This window comes from Pinus tabuliformis, chromosome 7 (genome assembly GCF_031772625.1).
Source record: "Pinus tabuliformis cultivar Carrire ecotype Pingquan chromosome 7, CPIR1, whole genome shotgun sequence".
Lineage (NCBI taxonomy): Eukaryota > Viridiplantae > Streptophyta > Pinopsida > Pinales > Pinaceae > Pinus > Pinus tabuliformis.
The window spans coordinates 1,822,331,807-1,822,350,475 of record NC_142293.1 but is presented as its reverse complement, the minus strand read 5'-3'; the positions used below and the strand labels follow the sequence as shown (position 1 = coordinate 1,822,350,475).

Below are 18,669 nucleotides of genomic sequence, written 5' to 3'. Positions count from 1 at the left end.
AATTACTATGTAAAATCACCCACGCTGCATATTAATTATTTTCTCTGTCATGTATTAATGCCAAATTTGTATGTTGAGATAAATATGGATGAAAATATCATTTGTAATGTTGGGCATGTTGGGAAAGTTAAAGAGGGAGATTCTATGAGGTAGTGAGGAGAAAATCGTGGATGAAATATTGGTGGGCGCGCGAAAACCAGTTTTATGGAGTTTTACAGAATTTTGCTCTGTAACCCCAGTGACGCGTAAATCGCAATAAGTTTGTTGTGTTTTTCACTTGGAGCTACATCGTCCATTTATCATGTGAATGTGTTTCCTTATGTTTTGACATATAATATAAAGTGTGGCTAGTTGCGTTATGGTATTAATTTTACACAAGTAAATTTACTACAACCATCTTTTGTTTTACTCTGTTTTGCTTTTTGTTTTAATTAAGTCCTTGTGTGATTGTGATATCCTGGCCGCAACCTATTTTGGAGCTAGTTGACTTTGCCACAACCGATTTCTGAGCTCCTTTGCCCTCGTAAATTTTTTCTAACATTTTACAGCGTGGAGCCTTGGGAGCTTTGTAGGATGGGGAAAGATGGAAGGTATGTGGAAGCCTTGCGCAAGCATGAAGAGAAAAAATGATACGACTCATAGACTATTCAGAAGTGGAGAGAAGCTCTCTCCACTGTTGCAAACATTAGTGGTTTCGAGTTAAAGCAGTTTAATGGGTAAGAATATCAAACTGACCTCCCTCCCTCTTCTGTTCTTCTCTGATCTAGGTTTTAATTTGTTGGATTGGTAGGCATGCGACATTTTGTATTAGTTCCTTTTACCAGTGGTTTTATTCTCTGATATTCAAGGACGAGGGAGAACTGTTGGAAGCGGTCATGCTGCGCGTGTTGAATAATGTTGACAAAACACCATTGAAATTTGCGGCCGAACATCCAACAGGTTTGGAGGAAAAGTTAAAGGAATTTGAAACCAAAGTTCTGCAGCAGCAGAAGGGCAACGTTGTGGGGATTGTGGGTCAAGGAGGTATGGGAAAGACAACACTGGCCAAACAATACTTCAGCTAGAGGAGATGGCATTACAGTCGATCGTGCTTTTTATACGAGGTCAGAGAAAATGCAGCCAATGGCTCTCTATATTCTTTGCAGAGGAAACTACTGAAGGACTTGACTAGATTGGATATGCCAATATACAACATTGATGAAGGTATAGAGAAGCTTTTAAAGCATCTATCCCCCTCTTATAACTTTCTTATAATTTTAGATGATGTAGATGATGTTTGATAGCTGCAACTATTTTTCCCAATTAAAGATATTCTTAGCTCCAATAGCTTGATTTTGATCACCTCCCATGACAAGAAAATTTTCAAAATAGCAAAAATCACAGAGACATTAGTCTAGGAGCTAAAGGGGCTGGATTTACTACACTCCAAAAAGCTCTTCTACTCTCATGCCTTCAATCAGCCAAATCCTCTACCAGAAGTTGCAGATCTGGTAGATGGTTTTTTGATAGCTTGCGATGGATTACCACTATCATTGAAGGTGTTCGATGCACTTCTCTTTGGTGAAGATGACAAATGTTACTGGCAAGACACATTAAATCGACTAAACCACATATTACCTACTACTGAGATATATGAGCGACTTAAAATTAGTTATGACTCTCTCAGTTCAAAGGATCAAGAAATATTCTTATATATTGCTTGCTTCTTCACTGGAAAAGACATAGATACTGTAATAAAAATATGTGGTTCAGTTGGGAAGCTTCTAAATCTAAAGAATAAGTGTCTCTTGGAACTTGATGGTGAAAATAAGGTAAAAATGCATGATCAAATCAGAGATATGAGAAGACATATTGCGGAGGAAGCGACTACTCGACGTTTTTGGCATCAAATGCCCAACAACATCGATGAGTTGTTGGAGTGATCCTCATGTGTAAGTGTTGTAATTATTCAAAATTTTGAAGATTAATACCTAAGTTTCTAATTTGTTTGCTGAGAAAGAAAGAAAAAGCTTTGTATAATTTTCATGAATGAACAGGGAAACATTGAAGTTCGCGGAATTATGATGGATGGTCCCCTCAATTTCAATGAAGACAATACTCACTTGCTGATGAGTGAGTTGTCATGGTACAGAAGATGGTGTCCTGAGTTGTTTAGGAACTATCTGAGGTGTCTTTTAGATAATTTCTGTTTTTGCGGCATTTTGAATTTGCAACTTTTCTCGGCTGAAGGTGATTATTTGGAACGGATACTGAGGAGGGCCCGAGTACCACAACTCAAGTGGATCCGCTGGTATAAGTGTACACACTCTTCCCAACCTGCCTGGATACCCATGGAGAATTTAAAAGTTTTGGAAATGGAAGGAAATAAATTAAGATTATTGTGGGAACGTGAATCTCGGGTATGTTTATTTTGTTTTCCTTCAGTGTTCAACTTCATTTTCTAAGTGAAAATCATCATAGGTGTTTTTGTGATAGTTGAAACACAAACACTGCAGGTGCATAGCCAGTTGCGAAAGCTGCACGTCTACACTCCCCTTTGTCACTTTCCCAAGTCCATAATGCAGCTGAAGAACTTGGTAGAGATTGACATAAGGCATGCATCATTGAAAACTTTGCAGGAACAACTATGTGATGTACATTCCTTGGAACACTTAGTGTTAAGAAACTGTACAGAAATGATCTCGCTTCCTGATTCACTAGAAAATCTAGCAAACCTCTAGGAAATAGATTTGACAAATGCTTCCAATTTGCAGATGCTTCCAACTTCTTTTGGGAACCTTGCTAGACTACAATCCCTATTTCTGAGAGGTTTCTAAAATTTGACCATCTCCAACGAAGCATTTGGAAATATTAGTACCCTGAAAAAGTTAGATCTTAAAGATTGTAGCAATGTGAGGGAATTGCCTCCCAAAGTGGCACATCAACGGTTCTTGGTACAATTGGATGTGTCTGGAATGATGTTAAGAGGATTGCCAGCAAATGGTATTGGAGAACTCTCCAAGATGGAATATATGGAATTAGGAGGGGATCGCTTGTTGGAAATGCTGCCACCTTTTCTTGTTTAACTCAGGAGCTTGAAGACTTTCCGGCTTTCAGATTGCCCAGAATTGAAATGCTTGCCTGAATGCTTTGGACTGTTGACTCGGTTGGAATATTTGAGCATACAGAATTTCCCAGGGTTGAAATGCTTACCCGATTCCTTTGGATTGTTAACTCAGTTGGTAGATTTGAAGATAGAGGATTGCCCAGGGTTGAAATTCTTGCCTGATTCCTTTGGATTGTTGACTCGGTTGAAACACTTGAACATAATTAGATGTGGGATAGAATACTTACCTCAAAAGATGAACATTCTCGTAATTTTAGAGGTAATCGGGTGTTCACTTAGCAAGCTCCATTTAGAAGGGTTGAAGGAGAAACAAAAACATAGTTGAATACATTGGACAAATGCGTGTTTCATGGAGGTATTTGTCCAAACCTTCAAGGTGTGTGCCCTAATCTTAAATATCTTTTGTTATATAATTGTAAGGAATTGAGGAAAATTGGAAGGCTCTGTGGTCTACCAAAACTTAAAACTCTCCGCTTTAGTGGGTGTGAAAACATAGAGGAGATCTCAGGTGCTCAAGCCTTAGTATCATTGGAATCGTTGTCTGTTAAAGAATGTGGAAAGATCGAGACAATAGAAGGGTTGGGATAGCTTGCAAAGCTAAAATCTGTAATCCTTTTTTATTTCCGTGAGATAGGGGAGCTGCCAGGTCTAGAACATAGAAGGTGGAACTTTAGTCTGCTTAACTATACTAAACTGAAATTCCCTTTGTACAGACAATTATCTCAGTCATCTGATGTTTTAGATGTTCAGATTACAGAAAATTCAGGTACCAATAGGATTTGAGAAGGATAATCTTTGTCTATTGAGAAGTGTGTAAATTGAAGGATCACTTAGATGAGTGGTCAATTTATAGGAAGATGAAGGAGGTTTTGTCATAAATGGTGGCATTGAATGGCCTTCCATACTTAGAATTAGTTCCATGGAGGAAGGGATGAGAGGATAGGATGCACCTTAACTCATTCCTCATCCATTTTTGAGCTCATAGGAGTTGATAAGTGAGGGAACCTTCTAGATGACTCCAAAAGATAAGAATATTCCCCAAACCCTATGTGAATTTCACTCAATCTCGCCCAGCACAGGTGGAAGGAAGCCTAAGTGCTCTGTAGAGCACCCTAGCATGGACTCAATTGCTCTGCAGCGCACCCTTACAAGGGCTTACATGCGCTGGTCCCTCTAGAGGCTATCTATGGATGTCTTCAAGTCATGAAACTGTTTGGGAAGGAGGCATTCAAAGGGGTGACTTGTTTAGGACATGAAGCAATTGAAATTAGGGTTTGATGAGCCCTAAAACATTGATCTAGATGATGGGATTGATGTTCCCAAATGGATCTGTAACAGCTGCCCCCCTAAAGCATGAAGTCTGAAAAATGCCAATGTCGAATGAAATGCTTTACGATGTGATGAGGAGGTATTGAAGTGGAAGGTGACCTGCATCAATTACAATACATATATCATGATATTTTGATTTTTGCATGAACCGCTGAGGGAAGGCATACCCATGCTCAGCTTATAAACTTTTATTACATGTACATAAACTGTCATCTACAGATATAGACCCATGATTGGAATGACCATCAATGTAAAGCCATTGTACATATGATTTAGTACTCCTGAAATCACAACCCGAATGGATGAAACTAGATTTGGGGTCTTCTATCTCATTCAATCATTCACTTAAGTACGAGTCTAACCATGTGAATATATGATCTGAAGTCAAACATGGGAAGACACCGTTTAATTACCAGCCAATGACGTAAGCAGTTAACAGACACAAGAGAAATCATCGATAATGATAAAGATCCTCAAGGTACTGCAGTACATTCTGCATGGTGTGAATGGATGATTTGATATCGAACACCATACAAAGTCTTTAGATCAAAGGTCATTGATGTCAACCTATCGCCGGAAGCGAGAAACCTTCCATTGATGTATGCAAGCCTCAAGGTACTAAAAGGGTGTTTCTAATTCAACTTCTTGGATAATGTGCTGATGTCGACAAGAAGTGACTCATCGCAAGAGGGCCTTGATGTAGCCCACATTAATGACACGAAATGAGTGTAGTGATTTTGGAGATGGAATTTGACGGACGATACAAAGTTCTAGAATGGCGGTCATGAAAATGAAGGTTTATGGTATTGCAAAGGATGAATTTTGATTGAATGTCTTCTCTTGAAAATGTCGGCGACACTAAAATGAATTGGTAGCATTGACCCAAAACAAAGTGATGGATGGTATGATAGACCAATGGTGTGATAACCATCAAGCTAATAACCCAACCCAAATAGTCACGGTGACAGAGTGAAAGTGTCATGTTCAAGAGCGACCTGCTACCATAAAGTGGTTTTCCCCTTTTTCCCATTTTCCCTAGTCATTGTTGACCAATACCTCTTTATTTTTATCAAGCTTGAAGAGGATAACATATGCTTGTATAATTTCACCCTTCGAGCGAATTCATCTCTATTTAATGTTTTAATGAGTCTAACGAAGGTGAAACTCGGTCTTGTCTAAATGGACAAGTTTGTCGCTATTTGATATTTTAATGATTTCAACGACAAATATAACTTGGTCCTTTTCATGTTTAGAGAGTTTGAAAAGAGACAAAAAGAAAACTCCACAAGTTATTTTTCATAAATTATTCTCTCAAGCCCAAAAAAGCGTAAAATAATACAAGAGAGATGTCGTTTCCAATTCGTTAACGAGCTGGAAAGGACAAGCGCTCGGCAATCTTTTCATGTTTGGAGAGTCTGAAAAGAGCTTAAAGAGGACTCCACTTTGAGGAACGAGTGGTGTCTAAGGTAGCAACTGGTTCCGGTGATGTTGGAACTTCAAAACATGATGATTTATGTGAAGAGGCTGGGTAATAAGACCACTCATTGCAACTGTTCCTCAAAAAAGGTAAAATAACCAAGTGAAAGCGTATGATCGGCCAAGCAGATAGTGACGATGGAGGGAGAAAAACCAAGGCTCATCTGCAGAAGAGGTTGATAGAATGGCAATCACGAGGGTTAAAATAGAAATGGGTTCATTTTTAGACAAACTTGAACCATAGGGAACTATGCTTGGATCCAGTTTCATGTTTACACAAGCTTGAAACAAAAAACTATGCTTGGATTCAATTTCATTTTTAGACAAGCTTGAAATGAAAAACTATGCTTGGATTCAGTTTCATTTTTACACAATCTTGAAACGAAGAACTATGCTTGAGATTGGTTTACATGCCCCCATCATGATGAAAGGGAGAGTCTCCTGTAACCAGATGGAAGTCGTTGCAGTGAAGCAAGACGGTTATCCTACACCTTTTTGGCTTCGTCCATATAGGGACAAAGGTGAATGGGGTGATTCCCTTCACATAACCTACAGGGAAACTTAACTTTACCACTAAGTGCATGCCCCCAAGCTTAATTACATTCACCTATTTAGACTACTCATGGCTATCAGGTGGATGGAATGAAGGTTCTTTTACGAGATCAAGTGAAAGACTTGACTAGGATTTTACGAGATCTAATCAAAGACTTGAATTGGAACTTTGCTCCAGGGGACCTTGTTTCATTTTTTTAATGAGCTTGACACAAGACAAGGAACTATGCTTATACTCCTTGTTTCATTTTTTAACGAGCTTGACACAAGACAAGGAACTATTCTCGTGGGAGATGTTTCACTTTTTTAATGAGGTTGACATAATAAAAGAACTATCCTCATGGACCTGTTTCATTTTTTAATGAGGTTGACACAGTAAAAGAACTATCCTCAAGGACCTCTTTCATTTTTTAATGAAGTTGACACAGTAAAAGAACTATCTTCAGATCCTTGGTTTCATTTTTTAACGAGGTTGACACAAGACAAGGAACTAACCTCATTGGCCTGTTTCATTTTTTAACGAGGTTGACTCAGTAAAAGAACTATCCTCATATGACCTGTTTCATTTTTTTTAATGAGGTTGACACAGTAAAAGAACTATCCTCATATGACCTTTATATTTCACGATCCATGATAGGAGGTCATGACTTCCAAGAGGTTCTCATATGATGGGAGAATAATGCTTTGGAAAGAGAGATATGGTTCCAATGCCCCCAGTACATAATGTACAACATCATGGAATTGATCGTCCATTGATGTAGGCATGGAATGGGTTGCCACATAATTAAACCGTGGCGGGGATGATACCATTGGTACAAAAGGACCATTTAGGGAAGATGGTTGACTGGAAGCCATATTTGGACCGAGAAATGAAAGCTGGTCAATGGTGGCAATTCTGCCTTCATGCGGGAAACAAATCACTCGAAAGAGTGTTGAAACAATAGCTCCCATGTCATAAACATAGTTGCGCCCATTGTAATATAAAGGTCTTGGGACTACTATCACGTTCAGATAAACAATTTATCCTCCCAAATTAATAGGTAGTTGAGGAAGGATCCCTAATGGTTGACTGGTTCCTCTGTTAAAAGCCAACAGATTCTGGGTAACACGCACAAGTGGCGGTGAACCGAGCGCTTACCAAGCAGTTGAGGAAAGGATACTCACAGATGCACCTTCATCTATAATAGTGCCTGATACAATCATATTACAAACCTATACTATGATCTAGAAAGGCACATAAGAAGGAAGAAGAAATCTTGCTAGTCGATTCCAATCAAAGGAAGTGACTAGACTACTTGGAGGGGGTACCGAAAGAACGAGAGAATCACCCCCTTGAGTTACGAGAATGGGAGGATTTTCCTCCTATCTTGATGGATCAGGAGAGTTTCCTCCAAGCTCATTGGAATCTGAAGAAATGAAAAGAACCTAAGTGGTATCATATTCACTCTCTTAAGCAAATGTACAATTAACTGAAGGTGAAATCGGGTCAACTGTTTCCTCGACCTGTTGATTTGGGTCGAGTATGGACTCATAGGATTCAATTTTAGAGAGAGTGGGTTTGATCGATGGTTGATTTGAGTTAGTCAATTCATCAACTAGTGAAGGATTAAGGGAGAGTCTCCTGGAACCAGATGGAAGTTGTTGCGGTGAAGCAGGACCGACTCACGGTTATCCAACACTTTTTTGGCTTCATCCAGATAGGGACAAAGGTGAATGGGGTGATTCCCTTCACATAACCTACATGGAAACTTAACTTTACCCTTCTTTCCATGAACTTTACTGCCACTAGTTGATGGTGTGTCACCAGCATGATCTCCAGAAGTTGATGACACAGGATGATGTGAACGAGAAGACCATTCTTCTAAGATTCGAGGAATATCAGGACAATTTCGAATAAGATGGTATCACGTACAAAGTTTGCATGGATATCAAACTTTTTGAGGCTTGAGGGACGATTTCTCATCAGATGTTGCATTCAAAGAAATGGTTGCTTGGTTGCCCCTCTACTGAATTTGCTTCTTCTTCTTCTTCTTCTTCTTCCTTTTCTTCTTCTTCTTAGCCACTTGGTTACTAGTACCAATACTTTCACCAGGTGAAGAGGAATAAGGGAGGAAGAAACAACCAAGGAGGAAGGCAATGGGTCAACTTTAGGATCAACTGAAGGTTGATTTTTTCCAGTTAGAGGGGTACTCAATTGCAGAGAATCATGAGATTTTGAACCAAGGAGGTTGACAACAACCATACTGGCAAGTCAATGGTAAATCCCGGAAGGGACAATGTAGCCATATATGGAGCACCAATATTTCCAAAAGGAGGAAAACAACTAGGATTCCCATCAAAAGGAATTCCTTGATCGGTTAACTCCAGATTTGTCGCCATATGTTTCAACCTAAGATCAACTAAGGAGTGAGCATGGAGGATGTTATCCACGGTCAATTAATTTTATTTTAATCAAAGTAACATAACAAACAAAATATGGATAATGTAGGCAAAAGGTTTACCAAGCAACTGTGAACTGCAGAATACCTCTTGGTGAACCAAGAAGTACGGGCAGGCAATCTCCCCAAATGCTGTGTTTGGTGTATCACAGTGTACAAGGTGGCCGACTCGGTTACCGAAGGATGGATATCAACCTAGAGTTGTCCTCCCATATATATTCGAAGGTACATGGAGGCCCAATCGTTATAAGCGTTGTCTAATGCAAAACCGCATAGTGAGAGAATTCCCATATACCTTACATACTGTAACATCGCCCTATATACCTAAAGATATGTGGAAGAGTTACAATATACTCATGTACATGAAATGACGTATCACACTCGGGATGTATTGCAGACAAGTTAGCGACAGTTTCTTTGTTTTACAACGCCGAAACACGTCTCTATCCTAGTGTTCTCGTTAATGACAATGTTCCATTAGGTAAATTGATGTTAATTTTAAGTTGATCTTGCTTAGGAATTTTCCTTTCAAGTTCACCATGTGATGTATTCTGAAATTCCTAGGAATGCAACTATTATGATAAGAATTATTTCCATTCAATTTAACGATGAAAATCCTAGCTACACAGGGATAGCGCAATTAGATTTCTTTCGATCAAAGAGCAAAGAGCACAATCTAATGCAATTTCCCTACACTTTCGATTTCCTTAATGTGAATATGAACAAAAGGAAATATGCACATACAATCGATCAATCTTCATAAGAATGAAGACTTTTACGACAGTTCTAATTCGAAGGAAGAGAAGACTATACGACACTTTCTTTCGAATGAAGATAAATCAACTATATTTTAACTTTGACTATAGATCGATAATGACAAAGAAAACATTAAAGAAACGTTAATCAATCAAATCAAATTTGGGCTAGATCAGGAGATGGAAACTTGTTCTCTGAGACATAACATTCATTGATCAATCAACAAACAAACAAACAGAGAAAATTTGGCAAAAACACTTTCCAAAGGTGGGAAACTGACCCTGGGAGGATCAGCGCAGCCCTGAATGGGAGACAGTGTGCTTCAGAGCACTGTCCCTAAGCCAGGGGTGCTCCGCAGTGCACTGTGTCTCTCACAAGCCTGCGTTGGTGATAGTGAGCCATTTCAAGAGGCAATTTGACACAGTTTTGACCAAATTTTCAATGCAAAGAGTTGAATTACAATCTATGAACACAAGTAAGGTCTACAAGAATGTCCTAGGAGGTGGATAAGCTACTAGGAAAGAGGATCTGTCCCCAACGAAGTCGCCAATTTGTTTTGGAGAATTTAGTATCTACGGATAAACACTAATTCCTTAGATAAGTAGTTGTATCTAGAACAACAATTTAAAGTGTTTTAGTCTTTTCCTATAAGCAATAGATAAGATGAGAGGATAATAAGACCTACTTGTAGTTCTAATTTCCTCTCGTCTCCCTTGTATCGATCCTGTCGCTTCTTCCCGTACTTAATATGCTTGAGAAGTACCTGTAAACACAACAAAAAACAAAGAATCGATCAATGCACACGATCTATTGAATATAAGTGAAAGGAATCAGATACAATTCACACATATAAGCATTATGAAACAATACAAACATATGGGAGAAAGGTTCAAACACTTTATTGAATAGAAGAAGGAATTACAACCATTGGTGTTTGATTCAAAGCCACTCCTCCAGCTTGGATCCCATCCACATCACATCAAAAGTATGACAAACTTGTAGCATTACAATACCTACTCCAAAGCTTAATCCCATAACAGCATAATCTCCTTACAATTCAACATAATCCAGCTCATGATCACTTAGATCAGTGGTCAATTTATAGGAAGATGAAGGAGGTTTTGTCATAAATGGTGGCATTGAATGGCCTTCCATACTTAGAATTAGTTCCATGGAGGAAGGGATGAGAGGATAGGATGCACCTTAACTCATTCCTCATCCATTTTCGAGCTTAGAGGAGTTGATAAGTGAGGGAACCTTCTAGATGACTCCAAAAGATAAGAATATTCTCCAAACGCTATGTGAATTTCGCTCAATATCGCCTAGCACAGGTGGAAGGAATCCTAAGTGCTCTGCAGAGCACCCTGGCATGGACTCAACTGCTCTGCAATGCACCCTTACAAGGGCTTACCTATGCTATTCCCTCTAGAGGCTATCTCTGGATGTCTTCAAGTCATGAAACTATCTGGGAAGGAGGCATTCAAAGGGGTGACTTGTTTAGGGCATGAAGCAACTGAAATTAGGGTTTGATGAGCCCTAAAACACTGATCTGTATGATGGGATTGATGTGCCCAAATGGATTTGTAACAGTTCTCAAATCCAACGGATCTCTCGTTCGCTTGTCGGTGGAATTACAACACAATTTTATCTCTACCATGCTTGTTTAAGGCGAAGTTCATAGGAACTTCGTCCCTTACACTCGCACATGCAATTTACCAATTTACAGTAAAGAATATATAGGTAAACAATACACAGACACACAAAATCCAGACTTTGCCTAGATGTATAATAACATGCATATTTCAATTATAAACAGAACTTGATTACAAGCTAAGGCCTCACGTCCCAAGTCACAAATTGCCCTGTGGCTACATTGCATACTCTATATCTATTTCACACAACACAGACTCTCTTATATAGGAAATTACAAAGGGAGGAATCATTTAAGATCCATGAGTTTCTCCCACAATCGCTCAATCAAACCCCTAAATCTCTCTATAAGCATGCATGGTAGATAATTACATTTAATCAAGCCTTCCAGAGACTTATCAATTCCATCAATTTAGCTCTGTTTAAACAGATTTTTCCCCAATTTACAATGATTGTCCACATTTCCCCTTTCACAGTTTTGAATTTAAATTTTGATTAAGCATGGTCAAATGCTCCTGCATCAGACTCCCGAGGTACAAAATTTTTATGACCTCCTGGTCATATGCCTTCTTCATCCCTTAGCAATTCTACCCACATCCTCTATGGAATTGCCTTTATGATCTTTCTGTGAGCTGCAACCAAACCTCTGCAGTAACAAGTCCTCCCTGCTAGCTGATACCTCACCAGGATTCCCTCCTCTGAGCTTAGTCTTTCGACATCTCTCTGGTTCTCTCTTCTGGAACCAATTGAGCACTCCTAGCTCTAGGCTGCTGTGATCTTCTCACCTTATTTTGGCGCTACCTGTACGAAAATATAAAGACCACAAACTTTCCAATCTACAACATAATTGTACCTCCTTCTTTTGCACACAGAATATTCTTCTGCTCTGATACCACTTTGATGCAGCAAAGCTGCATATTTACAAAATTCGTGCTTGGACCTATGGGTTATGGGCCCACGTATACATCGGAAGCATTACAATCAATAGAATTCACAACAAACTTGACCAATCATCGTCAACTGTGTGTCCCATAGTTGACATAGTTATTTCAACGTTTGACTTTTGTGTGCCCCAAACCTCCACCGTCGATCTGTCTCGTCTAATCCAATGGTTGTCGCGTCACCCGCTCGCCAACTAGCTTGGGCGATCTCCATCGTCAATCAATCCCGCGTGATCCAACGGCTATCGCGCAATCTCACATGAATTCTTGTACGACCGATATCAGATCGAGAACGCATGAGAAAAGTAGTTTTCTCATGCTACATGTCACCCGCTAAGGTTAATCACGTGAAATTGTAGAATACCATTTACAACTTTTAGGATGCACGAGATATTGCTTACCGCCTACAAAGACCACTCTTCTATTCTGCTAACACGTGGTTCTAATATTTGCCATTCCTCTTCCGTCGATATTATTCGTCGATCTAGCTGATCTGATGGTTTCTACTGCACTATTCAATCAACTCTAGTTGCAATTGAAACTCTTCTCTGTTGATTAGTTCTCAAATCTAACGGATCTCTCGTTCGCTTGTCAGTGGAATTACAACACAAATTTATCTCTGCCATACTTGTTTAAGGCGAAGTTCATAGGAACTTCGTCCCTTACACTCGCACACGCAATTTACCAATTTACAGTAAAGAATATATATGTAAACAATACACAGACACACAAAATCCAGACTTCGCCTAGATGTATAATAACACACATATTTCAATTATAAACAGAACTCGATTATAGGCTAAGGCCTCACGGCCCAAGTCACAAATTTCCCTGCGGCTACATTGCATACTCTATATCTCTTTCACACAACACAAACTCTCTTATATAGGAAATTACAAAGGGAGGAATCGTTTAAGATCCATGAGTTTCTCCCACAATCGCTCAATCAAACCCCTAAATCTCTTTATACGCATGCATGGTAAATAATTACATTTAATCAAGCCTTCCAGAGACTTATCAATTCCATCAATTTAGCTCTATTTAAACAGAATTTGCCCCGATTTACAATGATTGTCCACGTTTCCCCTTTCATAGTTTTGAATTTAAATTTTGATTAAGCGTGGTTAGATGCTCTTGCATCATTTAAGATGTAAACCCCTCAAAATTTTAAATCTCAAATTGCTTGCAAATAGTTCAAAATTGATTCATTCTTAATTCAAGAAGGGAAAACAACCTCTCAAATTGAAGTGATTTCCCAAAAAAAAAATTGATTTGTTAGGAAAAGGAAGATGACTCCCAAAAATTAATTTGCTCAGCTAGAAACCCTAGTCATCTAATTCTTCAAGAGGAAAATCTACAAGAAAACTTTATGAGGGTTGTGTTCAACGAACAGAGGTTTGGAGGGCTTTCAAAAAGGTAATTCAATTTATCCATTAACCTCCAAAAGGACCCCTTCAAAATCACTTTGAAATCTTTAAATCCACAAATCTCCTTAAAGATCTGCATAGATCACTAGAGAGAAGCTTAGATCTACAACATAAGAATTAAGTATGTACAAAAAAATGAACTTTATACACAATAAGGGTTAGTAAAAATTCACAAATTATTTAAAAAATTTACAAATTAATTTACCCAAAGAGTGTGAGTACAACTCTGCTCTTGGGTATTAAAATATAAGCTTTAAATAGCAATATTTGTTTAGTAATAAGTTATAGCACACTAGTAGAGAGAAATAGATGAGATAACTAATTTTTTCACAAGAAATGGCCAAGAAACCCTTCCAAAGTTTGTTAGATAAGTCTTTGATAGAAAATGAAGTAGGCTCTTCACTTCTATATCTTGGAAGTTAGCTAGTCCAACTAAAGACACCCCCTAACGCCTAAGATCTGAATAATAGAATGTTCTCTACACACTTGAGCTAAAATTGTTAGATAATAAATAATTAGATAACACAATGAAACAAAATATCTAGAGATATCTACTAGATTGATTAATTTAAAAAATGATTCTCTAAACTCAAAGACTAATGCAAGATACCTGTCCAAATATTAAATCCACAAACTCGCTAGTGAAATAGCAATAATTTAAATTTAAAACTAGTAGAGCATTAAGAAAATAAATCATAAAGAATTTACCATAGAAGATACAAGAGGAACACCAACATGAACTGACCCACAGAAACTAATTTCCGATACAATATTGTAGCAAAGCTTCAGTAGCCAAGAGCTCGATTTATGATTGTGTTATAATGGGGAGTTTTGAGCTCAATTTATAGAAAAAATGAGAGATTAGATACCTCTCCAAGTGAAAACTAATAGGCCCAACGAATTGTACAAATGTTACTTGGTCCCAGAAGAAAATGACTAGTTGAAGGCTTGATCCATGCCTAATTAATCTCATCCCTTGATTGCCCGCGCTGATCTAGAGAATGGAGTTCAATTTCCCTTGAAGATGGTGTTTGATTGACCAAAAATTTGATCTCAATCCAAAAAATATTTTTTCTAAATTTTCTCCTCGAAATTTTCTCATTCAACTTAACCAATTTGGACCATCTCATTAAAAAAATGATTTTTCTTTGAAATTAATTCAACAAATTTCTTGTGGGACTTTTCCTTGCTGGATTTGTGGAGATTCCATAGATTTTTACTTTATTCCTTTCTTGAGAAAGTCCTCTTCCATTTTTTATTTTTTTTCACTTGCAGACAATTTTATTTTTCTCAACAATTTCCGGCTAATTATTTTTCCATTTTTTGTTGGAAAATAAAAAGTATGACTCTAGAGGGGTTTAAACATATTTTTCCACACTCAAAATGTGTCTAGATAGAATTTGAGGTGTTGAGGTATAATTTTAAGTACCCATACCCCCTACAACTTCTACAGATAACACTTTTTTGCATCTTTACATCAAACATTACATAAAAAATCCATTCATAAGAGGAATTTTAAAAATTAAAATTTAACCTCTAGACATAACCAAATTCTGTGAAACTTTATAGATCTAGTATGACATTTTACATTGAATCTATACACTAGGACTCACCTAAGAGTTTACCATCAAGCCTCACTCTAGCTTTGGGGGATGTGTGGGAGAAAAACTTAACCAATTATTTAGTGTTAAGAAACACAAATAATTAGCTAAGGAAAGAAACTCCCGAGAGAGAAAACACTCTAGCAAAAAATCTTAAGCTACCTAGATGTGTTACATGGCTTTATATTCATCATACTAAGATAATTTTTTACATCATCCTCAAAGGGATGCAAAATTTGGCTTACAACATGATGGCCAAATGCTGCATAAAAATAATGAAGTCTGAAAATTTTGACTGATCTGAAAATGATGGAAAACTCTGAAATGTACTCTGCTCATGGGGTATTTGACACTTGATTGGTCAACACGTGAAATCCACTTATATTCTTTAAAAACATCTACATGTGGATCTAGGAGGGATTTTGTAGTTTAGGAATATTGATGACATTGTCTACTTTCACTTTTCAAATCACAAAGCACCATATACTTATACAAATTAACCTGATTAATAATGGTTCTTCCTGAAAGTTCCAGTTTAGTAGACAAATCTGAACTAACCAAAGAAGTGAATTTCAATATGGTGTCATCCTTTTTTATATATCATATTGATATTTTCTAAACCATAATAAAATGTGTTCTTAGAATACAAGATTACCAAGGAGTAGGTCATAATAATCACCTGGTGTGGGGTCACAATCCACACAATCCATTGGTGAGTCGATAACAAAAGTAACTAAACATTTGAGTCACGCAAAGGTAGAGTGTCTTTATTCTTTGAACCATAAAATACCATAAGGATATGGATGTTCCAAAGTAGGGAATTGACTTTTTTTCAACTAGAGGATGAGAGAAAAGGTTCTTTTGAATATCATTGTCTATAAACAAACCTAGAGTTGCTTACATCCTCGCAAGCAGGTCTTTGGTTGAAATCATATGCCCAAAACATATAGTAGGAATTATATTTCTCCCTAAAACCAAAATTCAATTCTTATTTTATGTTTTAGGGCTAGGCTAGGGTTTATACCAGCTTCACATAAGTAAATCAGCCTTAAGTAAGCTAGTTGCCTTGGTAACTATGCATCTATTTAACCTAAAACTACTCTTGTCATAGCCATCTCCGTAATATAACATTCAAACAAGGCACACCATTTGACATCTACTGTGAGTGGCTAATCATACAAATATGGAGATGCTACAAAAATGTGATGATACTTTGTCAATACTACGATAAAGAGGAAATCACATTACTTAATAAGATGTATTTTCCATATTTAATTAACTAAGTCCTAGGTGTACACAGGGTTGACAGTTTGGTCAACATCCCAAACTTTGCTACAAACACAAATGGAAAACCATCCACACAAATCTCTCTGTCAAATATTGATAAATGCATAAAACTCTTTGTCAATAGTGTTGTGATTTAGTCTATATAGTGACACAATTCTATGAACAATAAGCTATAAGATGCCTTCCCTGCATACGATATGCACCTATTGTATAATGTAAAGTTTTTGTCTCTACATAGAAAAAAATTTACAAGTAGAGAACAACCATAATTGGCACTATAGAGCATTTGACTTCTAAAATATAGTTTCATATCATGGTTCCCATGCAAATTTATTCTTCTTAGTAAGTTGATGTAGAGGGCAGGGTATATGAGAGAAATGGTACATTAACTTCCTGTAGAAAATTTTACTACCCAAGAAGTTCTTCAACTATTCAAATGTATTAGGACATGGCCAATCATTGATCACCTTAATTTTACCCAGATTTGCATGAACTCCATTCTCGTTTATGATGAAGCCTATACAAGGTTTAGTCAAACAATAATTCCTTAATCTTAGCTTACAACATCTTTTAACAAAGAAAAATCCAACATTACCAGTACATGTCGCATATGGTCTTCCCAAGTTTTGTTTTAAATAAAAATGCCAACTAGATAGATTTCCACAAAGTACTCAAATGAGTCCTAAAACATCAATGATAATGCTCTGGAAAGTAGAATAAGTTTTGGTAAGCCAAAAGAAATCACCAACCACTTAAAAATCCTAACTTAGGTTTGAAAGTAGTCTTCCAGGTGTCTTGAGGTCCAACATGACTCCAAATATAGCCCAATGCCAAGTCAATCTTTATAATGAAACAATTCCCCCAACTTTGATCTAGTAGGCTTTTTATCATGCAAAGAGAAAAATAGTTAACACAGTTACTATATTCAGTGCCCTGTAGTCTATAAAAAACCACCATTCACCCTATTTGTTCACGGGTATAATAAACATAGGAGAACCATGAGGGGAAGAGTTGGGGAAAATATTACCTTCTTCAAGTAACTTCTTAATCTTCTTTTCAGTTTTTTCACTACCAATAACAATAGCATTATAAGGAAGTTGATTGGGTAGATCATGGAACAAAATAGAATGATGAAATGCCCGCATGGGTAGAATCTCCTTAGATTCTTCAAAAAAATCTACACGTGGATCTAGAAGGGATTTTGTAGCAATAAAAATATTGAGGACATTGTCTTCTTTCACTTTTCAAACCACAAAGAACCATAGAATTATACAAATTAACCTAATTAACAATGATTCTTCCTGAAAGTTCCAATTTAGTAGATGAATTTGAACTAACCAAAGAAGTCAATTTCCATATGTTGTCATATATATTTATATATCTTATTAATCTTTTGAAAACCATAATAAAATGTGTTCTTAGAATACTTGTAAGATTACCAAGGAGTAAATCACAATAATCAGTCAGTGTGGAGTCACAATCCACACAATCCATAAATGAATCAACAACAATAGTAACAAAACATTTGAGTCACACAAAGGTAGAGTGTCTTGCTTCTTTGAACCATGTAATACCATAAGGATTTGGATGTTCCAAAGTAGGGCATTGAATTTTTTTCAACTAGAGGATGAGAAAAACAGTTCTTTTGATTTTCATTGTCTATAACCATCCTATGCAACAAGGAACAAACCATTGTCTTCTTAAAACAATATTAATGTATTGTATGTAGTAGACATCCATCATTCCCTTGCATCTAGGTTGAACTGGTTATATTACTAGTTCAAAGCTTAAGAAATCACAATTTTCTAAAAGTTGATATGTTTTATAAACCATCAATGGTCCATTGGTGGAAATTAAGTACTACAATGTCAAATGGGGAAATTGGCTAGAAGCCTTTATGTCGTAAGAAGTAAATGGCTCATTCTGAGCACATCAATCTTTCCATTAGGTAAGAATTTGAATCTTGTAAATACATGCCTTTTATGCAAACTCTTAAATTTGTGTATATATGCTTCTGGGGAGGCATAAGGGTTGCATGAGTAATAGTAAAATTACAACTAGGGAGAAGAAAGTACCCTAAAAAATTTCATGTTTTCTTATCTTTAA

At 37.1% G+C, this 18,669-nt stretch overlaps 1 pseudogene; it reads left to right on the top strand.

The window, feature by feature from the left end:
* Window positions 1-573: 573 nt before the first annotated feature.
* LOC149255670 (homeobox-leucine zipper protein HDG1-like) overlaps window positions 574-18,669 on the top strand; it is a 63,269-nt pseudogene continuing 45,173 nt past the window's right edge.